This window comes from Chroicocephalus ridibundus, chromosome 8 (assembly GCF_963924245.1).
Source record: "Chroicocephalus ridibundus chromosome 8, bChrRid1.1, whole genome shotgun sequence".
Lineage (NCBI taxonomy): Eukaryota > Metazoa > Chordata > Aves > Charadriiformes > Laridae > Chroicocephalus > Chroicocephalus ridibundus.
The window spans coordinates 39,976,397-39,991,127 of record NC_086291.1 but is presented as its reverse complement, the minus strand read 5'-3'; the positions used below and the strand labels follow the sequence as shown (position 1 = coordinate 39,991,127).

The following is a 14,731-nucleotide window of genomic DNA, read 5'->3' as shown; positions in this document are numbered from 1 at the left end:
CCCCTGGGGAGGAAGGGTGAACAATCTCTCTTCTTCCACAAGGCAGGGGGGAAAGAACAGAAAAGCAACAAGCCATCCACCTCAGACAGATGCAGGACAGACTGAAATCCAGGATGCCAAACACTGACCCAGCGAGAGGTCTACGGCTCAAAGTGCAGCAAGAGCTTCCATGATCACCCGCGGGACCCCTGTTGTAAAGCCACCGAGCAAAATGGGATGCTCCGTGCTGAACAGGCGCCTTGCACGAAGCTCCTGTCTTGGTGACAAGAAACAAAGTTTTCCTGCCCTTTCTTCCTGTCCTCACCTGCCAAGCCAGCACTACAGGGCAGCCCGAGTGCTGCAGTCTTGGCAGGAAACTCAGGTGTCAGCAAGTTCCTGTTCCTCGCAAAGCTTCTGGCAGGGAGGGGTGGGAAGGTACCTCCAAGGACAGACAGAGGCATAGCTATAACAGGAAGGACGGGCCAGCGGTTGGTGCGCTCAACTGGGACGTGGGAGGCTTCTTCAACACTCCTGCTGGACCACGGAGCTCCCTGTGCCACTCGGGGCATAGTCCTGTGGCTCAGAAAGCACCGCTCACCTCCCAGGGCCAAGAGGTCTTCAGGTTCGCAAGGCACTAGGGCGACAGGCAGCGCACAAGCACCGCAAATGGAGGAGAGGGAAATGGGGAGAAGGGTAAAAATTACCCACCTGTATGTTTGGTGTGGGGTAGCTGGGCTGAGAGGAGAGAGGCCAGTCAGATGCTCTGGCCTTAGAGGAAATCTAAGGGACTGGAAGCTGCAAATGAGCTGTTTTCCAGATGACAGTGAGAAACAAGATTGGTGTGCTACTTGCCGAGATACCATTAGATGAAGTTAGCTGCCTGGAAACAGATTTCCAGATGGGCTGTTAATGACGTAACAAGATAATTTAACCTGGAGTCCTAGACCAGCACAGAGCAGGACCTCACGCTTCATGCTACGCTTTAGCAAAGTCCAGAACAGCAGCACATCTTTCTGTCCACGGACATTAACATGCAAAGGCAAGCTTGTGGATCTTTACCTTCTTCCAGCTGCCTTGAAACTGGTTCTGGCTCAACTTTAACAGAGGAGAAACTCATACACAGCAGCTGAGTTGGGCTGAGCTGCATTTAATGCCCAGCACTGACTCTTCATAAGTATGCAGGCAGAGGAAGAGGCGTCCAAAGCCTGAAGCAAAAGATTGATAGGAAAAGTAGATTTATTGTAGAGGCAGCTTAGCCACAAAGCAACTAGCATCAAAGTCTGAGAAAAGTTTCCTCTTCTCCCTTGCACAGGACGCTGTAAACCAGTGATAGATTATCCAGTGAGCTACTGGAAATCTATCACGGTCACTTTGAGAGAGGAGATTATACAGATCTGAAAGGGCAACCAACACCTTAATTACAGGCTACAGGGAGAAAAAGAGGGAGAAGCAGTGGACAGGAAGGTTTCTTCAAAATAAGGGTGAACTTCAAAATCCATCTCCATCAACAGCTGTAGAGCAGGAAGGTCCTTTTCTGAATAAACATGAAAATAGCAACAAAGGCACTGCCGAAGAAGGGTCTGAATGCACACACATTCAAAAAACAAACAAAAAACCAAACCCACAACCAAATCTCTGAAACCCTGGTGCTCCATTAAGTCAATTAACATTGCTTCAATGAAGTGCAACGAGCCGCTTGTATCCTCCAGTTTACTGGCCAATTGTGGCTGACTTTTGAGTGCAGCGTTAACAAAAGCGTGTGGGGGCTGGCACGGCTCATCTCATTAGCAACATCGCGGTAATGCCACAGAAAGACAGACAAGGGGAAGAAACAAAAACAAGACAAGCCAACAGCATCCAACCTTGGGAAGCTTTACCAGCGGATCTCATTTCCAGATCTTTTCCTCCTCGTATTTCTAATCCCCGTAGCAGAGTTCTGTCATCCTACTCAGCTCACAGGCTGCCCCAGCTACAAAACACGCCAGGCTGAAAAATCACCTCGACAGACTGCTTGCTGAGCCTGGTTGCATTATGAAAACAGGAAGCTTTTACTTGCCTGCCACCAATATGCTATGGATTTAAAGGGAAGCAGCATAAGCAGGGATGCTTTGCAGGAAGAACACACACACACACACGGGACTCTTGCCAGAAAAAATGCATCTTGAGTAACACATGTGCTCTTAGTTTCCTCTTTTTTTTTTTTTTTTTTCAGAAAGGTTTAACTACACTCTGGGTTACCCAGCAGCAATAAAACATTTCTTTCCCCTTTCTCACTTACAGCAGAGTGTTGATTGGTAAACAGCAGATCTTCCTGTCTGAGGCTGTGCCAGCCTGTGCAGAACAGAACTGTTGTTATTGCACATTCACAGCTAGAGATAAACATGAATAAGAGCCACGAGAAAAAGCCAGGCACTGGCTCTTCAATACATTGCTTTATCAGGTTCACCTTGATTCAACTGTTTCTGCCAACATCTCTCTCTCCTGAAGGGGCAAGACGGCACAAGTAGCAAGGACAAATGTTAAAAAAGACGACAGAAGTGACAGTAGCGCAAAAAGTGCTCTTCTGTACTCGCTAATATTCACAAACTGTGCAGCTCAGAACTCCACCTGCACTTAAAATGCTCAAAAGCACAACGCTTAAATAAATGGGCCCAGCAAAACCAACCTCCCAAAAAGAAGCAACGGAAAAACAAAGTAGCTTTCAACACATTTCTCAGGACAAATCTGCATCGGGAGTCACCACTGGTGCAGGACATAAAGTTCCAGTGAACCAGGGAAGGAAAAGAATTTGCAAGTCATCTCTCATCTGCAAGATGACACTCTGCAACGGCACAAGTACAATAAACCAGCCCAGGAAAACTGGATACTGGAAGCCAGAGGAGGGTTTCTAACCTTTCAAAGAGCAGATCTCTGGACCAGCTGCTCCAGAAGCACCGGGGAAAAAAAAAACAGAGTTAGATCCAACAATTAGTTCCTGGACAAGTTCATGACCTGCACAAGATGACTGTCTTCAGCAGTAGGGAACTGGACTTGATGACCCATGAAGTTCCTCCCAATCACTCGGCAAGCTGAATTTGTAGAGGGCCAGAGGTGCCCAGGCATCGCTCAAACACAAGGTCATACCCAAAAGGTCATCAGGGATTGTATCTTCAGATCATGCTAAGCTGACAGATAAGCAGATGAAGAGCTGGCCACTGCAGAAGGGAGGGGAAGAGAGTTGCACCAAGAAGCAGAGTCTCACAGCCAGTGAAAACCCAGGGCACGGACGTGGAAAGCAGTGTCTCAGAGACAGGAGGTGGAGGCGATGTCCCCTGAGCACACTGTCCCCAGACACTCCAGCCACAAGCTTTAATTCTAACACAGATTAGACAGACAGTAAATATGCAATTCGTCCAAGCCACATCCAGCTGCACCCCTTGCTAGCCAGAGCTCCCAGCCTTCACCACACTGCCCCGTCCTGAGCCACAAGGGCCCTTCACAGGGGCAGCAGTTCCTGGGTGCCTCCTCCTGCCATTTGGACTTTCCCAGCTTCACTGGACACCACGTCCCAGTTTCCAACCAGCTGGCCTAGATTTAAACCACCACGTCTCTGGCTGGGCCTCAGGCAAGCGCAGAGGTAGGATACGCCTGACAGACGACAGTGGCATTTGGCATTTCCATCAGAAACAACCGGGAGATAAAAGCATTAAGAATTGCCGAGAACTGCACAAGAGGCTGCCGCCTTCTCCGCGAGCACAGGGAACCAGGAGAGCACAGGGAAGCTGGGACAGGGAGAGTGAAACCCAGAGGGGACAGTTTCTCTTTTAGCACAGCTCAGTTTGATAACCTGATGGGGGAGCAACACGTTACTGCTCACCCCTCTCCTCCTCCACATTACACCCGTACTGTCCTGGGCCATCCAGGTGACGCGGTTTAGTGATGGTTTTTGTCAGGGTTGGGTTGATGGTTGGACTTGATGATCTGACAGGCCCCTTCCAACCGAGGCAATTCTACGATTCTGTGATCCTGAAAAAACCCATGAATCTTTCTGCACGCTGATGTCGTAGCCGTGCTATTATTTCTGTTAGGAGACGATATTGTAATTGAAATTATATGACTGGAATAACACCTGGTACAACTGAAGTGACATATATAAGAGTGCCTGACGCTGTTACATATGACAGTGACACTATGATACTCCCCTTTCCTCACCAGAGGAGCTATACTGGCTTACTGTCTCCGTCACAAGCAGCTCCTCTTCTGCTACACCAATATAGCTGAAACTGTAGGATGTGTTCAATTACACAACGCCTTAAGCAATATTTGCCCATGAGAGCATTTATTTGAACAAATATAATGATCACATGAGGAAAATGCTGTACTCCAAGATGAGAGGGCTGAAACATAATGCAGATGCTTTGAGAATGAAGCTGCCTTTGCTACGGCAAAGCCAGCCCTAATGGGCCATCCAAGACACCTCCCCGCAGAGTGACGGAGCTGGCCTCAACCCAGACCAGCTGGCTGCATCCTGAACCCACGTCAACCCGAACAGGCAGATGGAGAGGAGATCACGTTACAGGAGTCACTCTCAAATGCCTTGCAAGACATATCCAGCTGCCTTAACCTCCTGTGGTGCTCCAGACCCCCAACCTTCCCTCCACCAGGCTCTGCTGGCTAAGGCATGCTGCATGGCAGGGTCAGGCAATGGGAACAAGGGCTTTGCACACCTGAAGTAGCATTTACAAAACACTCCAAGGCTGCATCAAAACCGATCCAAGAGCAGGAACGTTACTTCATCCCTCCCACAGTTGAGAGCTAGCCATGGCGCAAATCTCAGCTGACATCTGCCTGGTCACAGCCACCACTCAAAGACCACCGTGCTCACAGCCTGGCTTCATTGACCCCGAACGGTAAGAGATTCCTACAGACCTTCTGCTGAAGCTGGACACCAAAGTTGCACAGAGACTCCAGCTCGCCCATATGCATCCAGGCAGACCAGATCGGCCAACACACAGCACACCAGTGTCCATTCAATTAAACCAAAGCCCTGGCCTGGATAGGGCCACATCAGCCTGGCTCATTTGAACGCAAGACCATCACCATCAGATGCTCTCCTGCAGTGGACACTGCAAGCGTATCCTGAAGGTACAAGCTCAGACTGGCTTCTCACCACCTTGTCCTGTCTCTGCAGAGCAGGCTCTGAATCTCCAGGCTGAAAGCAGCCCAGCCACATAAGGTACACCACAGTCATCTCCCTGTCCCAGTCCTGGGCTGGGAACTGCCGCAGCAGTGTGGTTATTGCAGGCAAAGCAATGCAGAGTTTCTCAGATTAATGTATTTCCCTGCCCTTGCATTGCCTCAAACACACCCTGGGACAGTCACACAGTTTCCACAGCTTAAGATTGCGACGTCCTGGAAGATCCCACATTTTCTCTTCCACTCTTACAGTTTCTCCTTCGCCATGAGAAAACCAGGGGACACCAGTATCCCCACCCATAAGAGCACGTGGCCTTCACGCACGCAGACATTGAGGAGAGGGAAACACTCAAAGAAGGAAACAAAACAAGGAAGAAAGACAAGTACGACAGGCGTGGGAGACAAGAAGCGGGGTAACTGTGCTTACGAACCAGAGGAGAAAAGCTTTTTTTCCTTTCAGCCCCTCCCAGCCCAGCACAGAGCCCGCTGCAGTCAGAAAAGCCTCTTACTCAACACAGTTTCTGCTCTGCAGGTCCCAGTTGGTGGGAGGTCAGCCTGGCGTCCCTGGAATCGAACGGCTGCTGTTGGCACCGGCTGAGCGGCCCGCTTGGAGGAGCATGCTAGACGGTCTCTGCACACCCCGTCTGTTCAGAGGAGCGGCTGCTGCACCAAGCTGGGGAACAGAGAGGAAAGGCAGGCACGTAAGAATAAATGGCTGCTGAGACTCCAGGCTGAGCAGCATCTCGCACCAGCGCACGCAACCAACCTCACATTTTAGGTCACTCAATCAGCATCCACTTGAACTTGAGCTCTCAGAAGCCTCTGTGCTTCCCGCGGCATCCAGCTGGCGACGGGCTGGAGCTCGGTCCCGCCTGGAGACAGGAGCCACTCTGTTGTGGGTCGACTCAGATTCTTCACTTGTGGTTTCAGAACCTTTGGCGGTGACTTTATAGTTCTGTTCCCACCACTGGCCTTACTCTCCCTGACGGCAGCTGCTGCTTAGCATTCTGGCGAGAGCTGTCGTCGTAGCAGGTAACACAACACCTCAGGAGCACAGCGGGATCTTAACGATAAGGATTCTGGACAGCTCTCGACAATTAGCAACAGGGCAGGATCTCCCAAGGGGTCTGGATGTGAACACAGGGACGTCTGGAGGGGCACACTGCCTGAATGTTCAAATGAAGAAACAGATGTTAATTACTCCGCATGGCCAGGACATCGTTAGCAGTTACATCGACTGGATATTCAAAAGTACAAATTCCTCTGATTATGTCAAATGTGCCCATCCCACCCCCAGAAGGCATTGCGTTTGAGTACTCGCCTTGGCAAACCTCCCTCCCCCAAGACATTTCCTCTTCCCCCTTCATATTCTCTGCTCTCCAAACAACCTCTTTTAATGAAATTTATACTTTGCAAAAGCACTGTCTCCTTTGGGACGGGCTTTTATCAGACGGAGGCAACAAGAACCCTTATCCATAACTGTCTGGCTCACCAGCACTCTCTCACTTTCTCTATTTTAGATTGGGGAGGGCACAATAAAGCAAAGAAGGATTCAGCCAGAACAATGTGATCGCTGAGCCTCTTTGGGAGCGCGGCAGCAGCACGCAAGAGCCACAGACCCGGTTCTGCCCCCGCCACCTTGCCCGCTCTCCCCACAGCCACACCACCAGGTGCGGCACGATGCCCCTGGGGCAGGTTATGGTCAATTCACAAAGAGCTTTTCTCTTCCAGCGCTCTGCACCCCTGAGATTTCCAGGCAGTGGGGAAAAGATGAGCTGTGGTGGACACCTGGGCACGTGCCACTAATGGAATCAAACTAGCAAATGTTCCAGAGCATGCAAGAGACACCACTGGGGGACCAGCAAAAAGTAATTAAGGGAGTGACTAAGGTTCAAAAGGACCAGCCTGATTCTTTTAGCCTAAGGGTCTGTACAGCACTGGCTAGGTAGGGAACTCCAGGCACACAGCTTCTCCAGGGCGCCCAGTAGAGCTGCTCCCGCTCACTGGAAAGGCTTAAGGCTTACGAGAGCTAAAGAGACCGAGACAAACGCCAGAGGACAGAGGACCACAAATGCCTACATCAATCTACGTGACACCACGTCATTTTTCTTGCAGGAGACGTGGTTGCACACGCATGGGCTAGGAAGAGAAACCGCTTAACACCCAGCAGCTTAAAATAAAGCCTTTTGGCTGTGCTGAAATTCCAAGGACTGTCCGAGCTCTGCCCGCTGGCCTGAGTCTTGCGGGCAGGTGACCGATGTGGACAAGCTGGAGAGCAAGACCTTGACCACAATTGGTGCTGCAGCCTCGCCAGAGAGCAGAGCTGCCCCAGCGGGGAGGATACGGCCCAGCACACAAGGACCCTTGTGATGTCTTCCCACTTCCACGGACCAGCACAAAGACGGGGGAGTTAACTTGTGCCCTGGCAAAGCTGTCTGAGAGTTAGCTCCTCTGCAAACCCTTTTGTTACGTGAGCAGAAGGACCTTCTGCTGTCAGAGGAACACAACACAACGCAAGTTGGAAAGCTGCCTGTGATATCCTCAGTAAACCAAAATCATCTGGGCTGGGGCTGGGAACAAGATGCTGAAGGGGAAACTTTGGTGCCGCAGGCAGTGCCATGTTAGAAATGCAGCTGGGCAGTATCACCGGAGGGGGACAACAGCTTTTTGTAATGTCTCGATCTCTATTTTACCGAAGAGAGCATGTATTGATAACCCTGCGGCTTGGGTAAGGGCTGCTAACCCCAGGAGTGGGGCGAGAAACCAGCCTGGCCCCACTGCCACAGTGCAATCACCACTTCCTCTAACGCCGATGCTGATCAGACCCACAGCGTTTAGGCTTGCTACAAACGGGGCTGCATTGCAGGAACAGAAAAGCTATTTCTTTTTTTTTTATTATTATTATTTTTATGAATACACATTAGAGTTTACACCACTGGCAAAGCGCACAGGCATGCATTTGGAGAGGAACAGAGATATGGTTGCAATACTCTTTTTAATGTGCAAGCCTAAAGACTCGGCTTCAGTTTTTAGAAATCAAACTTGATCATCTCAAGCTGGCAAAAATAGCCCCGTGTTCCCTCAAGTTATTTTCTTTTCAACGAGGCAGGGTACAGCACAATAGGAAATATCAGCAGTTATGTACTCAACCTCCAGAAACCCAAAGGGCCAATTCTAGCAACCCACGGCAGCTTTCCAATCCTCCCTGATCTATTTGCCGGAATTAGACTGAAAAGCATGCTGCCCCCAAGCCATTCAGCAAACTCCACGTCCCGCTAATTACATCAATATAAATGTATTATCTTGGCTGTCAAACATCGGCTGCCTGAACAGGACGACGCTCTGCAATATAAATGCAGGAAAACAATTGCTCTTTCTGCTGGTGACACATTTCTTTGGATCTTATTTCCTTTCCAGGGCTCCCCCTTCTCCCTTCTGCCCAGGCACCAGGGCAGCAGCATTTTTTCCAGAGCAAGAGGAAATGGCACACAAAAACCCTCCTCATCCTCTAAGCGACCAAACACAAGCAAATTTCGGGAACGCCACCGGCATTTCCTATCAGCCCAACCTGAGAGCTGCCAATGCACGGGGAGCTGCGAAGGCAAGAGTTAAACGTTTCTCGTGCTCAGGCAACAGCCCTTCTGCCTTCCTTGGCTCCCTCAGCTGCCATTGCTAAATACAAGGCAAGCGACAGCACTCCAAATAGCAATGACAGCACGAAAGAAATTTGGTAGGAGCATCCATCCTGCTCCTCCCTGCCTGGCTGGGTGACGGTGGCCTGGGAAGAGCTGCGTGCTCTGGCAGGGTCCAACAGCAACCAGCACGGCCGAGGCAAACGCGGGCAGATCCGGGAGGCTTCTGGGGAGCAGGCAGGCAGCACATCTCGCTCTGAAGAGTAGGATTATGACGGAAAACGAGGAGGAAGCCACTGACTCACCTGTCCCACCCGCATAAGCAGCTTTCTCAAGGCTGCACTGTATATGACCTTTCTCAGAGCCCCACGTTCCAGCAAATGGGCTGTTCACAAGTTTCCTGCCAGCACTGGAGAGAGCCGCCTCGGCAGGACACCGGGCTCCGACACACGCTTTCCAAACCAGCCTCCTCTCTCCCTGCCCTCAGGTCTGACCACAGGCAGCCCCAGCCCTTCGCTCCAGCCTCCCCCTGCTTCGAAAAGACCCTCACTCGGAGAAATGCCACAGGATCCGTTCCTTCCCCGATCCCTCCGCTCACAGAAAGGGTCAGAACAAACCCAGAAATGAACAAAAGCCTCAGATGAAGGGGGAAGATGGGAGGAAAAAAGCATTTCTCCCGCTTGCACCTCACCTGATGAGGTCCCTGCTGGCGGAGATCAGCACGGCCGCGTCGGCCGGCCCAGGGACTGCCTGGGTCTCTCTTGAGGCCTCACGTGCAACCGCTGCAAACTTGGCAAGCTCCCACAAAATCTCCAGGACGGATGAAAGCAGCGCCTTTTCCACAAGATAAAGCCAATCGCGCTGAGCTGGCTGAGGCAGCTCCAGGGCCCAGGCTGTTTCCCTCTGCAAAGCCAGCAGTATTCAGAGAAAAGATAAAGGGTGCCCAGAGCAAAGATAAAGGGCGCCCAGGAGAGCCAGGGAGGGGTAACCAGTGCATCTCATAAGGCCATCCAGGCCCCTCCATGGGGTCACCCAGCCCTTCCGCTACCGGGAGACAGCTTCGAGCCTGGGCAGGACGCCCGACCTTTTTTATGTGCAACTTTAGCAGTTTTGGTTCGTTTTTCAATATTTATTCTGACTCAAAAGACATTATGCCTGGCCCATGCCTCAGGTTCCCTTACGCACCAAGTCACGAGGTTCAAGGAAGCTGCATCCTTTCCTGCCAAAGCAATATGGCTTCGCAAACACAGCAAGTCGTATCAAACCTTCAAAAGCCTCTCCAGCCCTCCAACCCCAGCTGGGGAAGGGAGCAATGTTGGGTCTTGCCTTCTGCCTCCAACTCTTAAAGCCTGGGACACAAACAGAAGCTGATGCAACTTTAAACTAGTTAATATCCCCATGAACATAAAATCACGGTAATTTGAATGATGACTCTCTGGCATGTGTTACGCTACTGCAGCTCCTTCCTCAGGCAGAGCTCAGTCCTGGTTCACGCACGGGCACAAGCCAGGCAGTGGGTCTCAAGAAACGGCCATGCAAAAGCCACCAGCAGACTCACAGCATCATAGAATGGTTTGGGTTGGAAGGGACCTTAAAGCCCACCCAGTGCCACCCCCTGCCCTGGGCAGGAACACCTCCCACCGCACCAGGTTGCTCCAAGCCCCCTCCAACCTGCCCTTGAACACCTCCAGGGATGGGGCAGCCACAGCTTCTCTGGGCAACCTGGGCCAGGGGCTCACCACCCCCACAGCAAGGAATCTCAGGAGGCCCGTCTGCCACTCGGCCACCCTCCCACCACGGATCTGCTCCAGATTAGGAAAGGTGGCATCTCCCACAGAGTACAGCCCTGAAGCACAAGTCCCTAAGCATCCCAGTTGACAATGTGCAAAGTATGGCAAGATCTCTGTGTTCAGATCGACAAGGGCAACAGTCTGGGATCTGCAACCTATCTCCATCAGCCATCTCCACCTTGGCTCCCTCTAAATGCATCTCCTGGTCTCCAGTACCTCCTGACCGTCCCACAGCAGTGCACCACTGTCCCCGCACGAACGCCCCAGCCCACGTACAGTAAGCACTTCTCAGATAACCTTCTGTCCGACCATGAAAAACCACCCATCCGCATCCCGGGCCTGAAGGCCTAACAGAGTGCTGAGCGCCAGTGGAGATTTCGATCTGAAAAAGGGCTTGGAGGAAACAATCTGACATTTCAAACGCAGCGCGTGCATCACTCCATCTCCCCCAACAGTTCACCAGATGACCACCCCAAAACATTCGGTTCCCGGTGCTTGGGAGGGAAGAGCTGTACCCCAGCAGCTGGCGCAGGGGGGAGAGGAGAGCTGCTGAGAAAATGGAGAGGCCGGCCAGCATACAGAGCCTTTTCCAGCTGCTCTAACAGGCTTCTGCATCCAGGGTCGGTAGGCTGACACACTTAGAACTGCAGCTGAGCTGACGTGCGGTAAAATCCAGGGGTCCTGGCAAGGCATCGGGGCCCAAACAGCCTTAGGATGCTTCAGAGAACCAAGCACAAGAGCCAGCCAACCAATTCCGAAGGGCAAACTCGCAAATGCTTCAGAAACTCTGCGCAAAACCCCGCTTAGCCCCCAGCAGCCGGGTTTCTAAGCTGCATGTTGGGGCGCAGACTGAAGGACGGGGGTCCCCGGTTCTGCCGGGAGCTCTGCCGTGGCCCCGTGCCGGCCCTCAGCCGTGCCCGTTAACCGCCACAGCGATGCCGCCCTGCCCGAGCCGCACCGGGAGGCTCGGTCAGCCCCTACCCTGAGCGGAGACAGGCCGGGGAGCGACTGCAGCGCGGGGGTGCACGAAGCCTCCCCCGTCTCCCCGGGGACCCTCCAGTTGGTTAAAACTGAGGCGGGACGAGGTTTACCCGGAGGAAGGGATCTGAGGTACTTGGGGGGCAGCCGCAGCCCCCGGCTCACCTCACCGACCCCCCCAGCAGCCCCAGAGCCCCGCGGCGGGATCCCCGGCGCCGGGTTCCCCCTCAGCAGCGGGACCCCGGGCACCATGTGTATCCCTCCCCCCCCCCGCGCCTCCCCGGCCTCCAGGCCCGGCTCCCGTCGCCCCCCCGCGGCCAGCCGGGCTGGGGCCCACCAGCAACAGGTTGTGCGGGGCGGCCCGGGGGAGGCCGGGGCCCAGCCGGAGGCTCCAGCCGGGAAAGCCCTAAGCCGGCGGCGCCGCTGGGAGCCGCGGCGGGAGGCCCCGGCCGGCCCGTCCCCGCCTCCCCCCGCCGCCGCTTACCTGGGGATGAAAACGGCCGCGCTGCTGCTGTCGTCCCCCCCCGCCCCGGCCCCGCACTTTCCCCCGGGCAGGGCAACTTCCACCCCCTCCCTCCCGCCTGCCCGCCCGCCGCGGCGCCCGGCCGCTCCGCCGGCGCCTTCCTCCCGCTCGGCCGGCGGCCCGGCCTGCCCCGGAGTCCCTGAGCCCGCCCTTACGCCGCCGCCGTGGCGTAGCGCCCCGTTCCGGCCTGCGGGCGCTACGGCACGGAAACAGCGCAGAGCGCGTCGTGAATAGGGCGGGGGGACTACAAGACCCGAGGGGCGCCGGGCGGAGGAAGCGGAAGACGGCGGCGGAGAGGGGTGCGCCGGGAGCGGTGGTTCGAGGCCGGGGCGCGGCCGAGAGCGGGGCGTCCCCCGGCGGGCAAGGGGCCGGCGGGAGCGGCGGAGGGATGCGGCGAGGGGCGGCCGGTAGCGGGGGGCCCTGCGGGGAGGGCGAGGACTACAACTCCCAGGGTGCTTTGCGCGGCGGGGGAGAGCGCCCCCCCCCCTCGGGCGGGGGGCGTCCAGGCCGGGCCGGGGCTGGCGGGCCCCGGGCGAGGGGGCAGTCGGGGCCTGGGGCTGGAGGGGTGGTCACAGCACCACGGCATGGCGGGGGGAAGGACCCTCGGAGATCATCCACTCCAGCCCCCTGCCAGAGCAGGGTCACCCAGAGCAGGTGGCACAGGAACGCGTCCAGGCGGGTTTGGAATGTCTCCAGAGACGGAGACTCCATCACCTCTCTGGGCAGCCTGTGCCAGGGCTCTGCCACCCTCACAGCAAAGAAGTTCCTCCTCATGGTTAGGTGGAACTTCCTATGCTCAAGTTTGTGCCCGTTACCTCTTGTCCTGTCCCCAGGCACCACTGAAAAGAGTCTGGCCCCATCCTCCTGACACCCACCTTTTAGTTATCGATCAGCATTGATGAGATCCCCTCGCGGTCTTCTCCAGTGTCCCGCTCTGGAGTCCTCAGCACAAGAAGGACACGGAGCTGTTGGAGCGGGGCCAGAGGAGGCCCCGGAGATGCTGGGAGGGCTGGAGCCCCTCTGCTGTGAGGACAGGCTGAGAGAGCTGGGGGGGTTCAGCCTGGAGAAGAGAAGGCTCCGGGGAGACCTTGGAGCCCCTTCCAGTCCCTAAAGGGGCTCCAGGAAAGCTGGGGAGGGACCCTGGATCAGGGAGGGGAGCCAAGGGACGAGGGGGAATGGTTTTACACTGCAAGAGATTGAGATGAGATCTGAGGAAGAAATTGTTGGCTGTGAGGGTGGTGAGCCCCTGGCCCAGGTTGCCCAGAGAAGCTGTGGCTGCCCCATCCCTGGAGGTGTTCAAGGGCAGGTTGGAGGGGGCTTGGAGCAACGTGGTGTGGTGGGAGGTGTCCCTGCCCAGGGCAGGGGGATGGAATGAGATGATCCTTAAGGTCCCTTCCAACCTAAACCATTCTGTCATTCTATGGTTCTTCAGGCTAAACAGTCCCAGGTCTCTCAGCCTTTCCTCAGCAGAGAGATGCTCCAGTCCCCAGTCATCTTCATGGCCTCCACGGGAGTCTCTCCAGCAGTTCCCTGTCCTTCTTGAACTGGGGACCCCAGAACTGGACCCAGTACTGCAGATGTGGCCCCACCAGGGCAGAGTAGAAGAGGAGGATGACCTGGCTGCTGGCCATGCTCTTTCTAACGCCCCCAAGGAGACCATTGGCCTTCTTGGCCACATGGGCACATTGTTGGTTCTGAGCTCTCAGATGGAGAAGACCTTTTCTTCTTGGGGTACACGAACCCCTGGGTGTGTCCCATCTGCTGCCCCGGGGAAGACGCCAGCGTTAGGAGATGGAGGATTAGGGCTGGGGCGTGCCCAGCGCAGAGATCAGAAGCCCGGGGCTGAGCAAAGCCGGGCTTCCTGCCCTTCCCACAGCCCAGCCGCCTTGGAATGAAGCGCTGAACCCTGCCTAATTACAGCTCTTAATGACCTGGCGGCACATGAAGCAAACCTGAAACTGGCACAGAGTTGCTTGAGCCCTGGAGGACATGTGCAGCTGTGGTTCAGCTTGGGAGCGCAAGGAGCCATGCCGGCGGGGAGGAGGAGAGCCTGGGTGGCCCTTCCCAAAGCTCTCCCCCATGGACCGCAGCCCTCGGGTGTTGCTGCTCCACCAGGTACGTACAGGTGGGGTCTGCTCCTCCGTCCAGCATCAAATCTCCATCTCCCCGCTTTGAGTTCACGGACATCCCAGCCCTCTGCCAGACTCAACCTGTTTAAGAAGCACCTTCAAACCATCCCGCCCCACTGGGACGAGGAGTGGGAGCAGTGGGTGCAGCACCTGCCAAGCTCAGGGCGCAGGGGAGCTCCCCTCCCAGGGCCACAAGTGAAAACAGGGCGGGAGGGGATCCCAGCTGGGAACCAGCCAAGCCAACCCGGCACACACACATGCGAAATAAATGGGTCGTCGTTCCAGCAAAGGCAGCGTTGTTCATGCACCGCTCTTGGAAAGGGGCATTAATGGTTGCTAAATGAAAAAGGACAGCTGCTTACTAAGGGAAATTTTATCTTCAGGCTGACCTTCCCGAAAGGCACCCGAGGCTTTCTGTGCAGGCAGTTATGGTACAAACACGTTTGGGAGACCCGTCAGTCTTCTGTAAAGAGGATGCAGGGACCAAAAGCCAAGTGGGTAGATTTTGCTTCTGGTCATCTCCCT

General features: G+C 54.9%; 1 protein-coding gene across 7 annotated transcripts in view; it reads right to left on the bottom strand.

Moving 5' to 3' along the window:
* The window catches only part of CAPN15 (calpain 15), a 67,021-nt gene extending 54,813 nt beyond the window's left edge, over positions 1–12,208 (bottom strand). The window contains exons 1-4 of one of the 7 annotated variants that reach the window (XM_063343054.1): positions 12,039–12,208; positions 5,921–6,320; positions 5,664–5,827; positions 1,039–1,184 (exon numbers count right to left, since the gene is read on the bottom strand). The gene's annotated coding sequence lies outside the window, so the exon portion shown is untranslated. Of the gene's footprint in view, positions 1–1,038; positions 1,185–1,841; positions 1,965–5,663; positions 5,828–5,920; positions 6,321–12,038 lie in introns of those variants that run through there. The other 6 variants (XM_063343050.1, XM_063343052.1, XM_063343055.1 and 3 more) reach the window with 6 other exon arrangements.
* Positions 12,209–14,731: the final 2,523 nt, after the last annotated feature.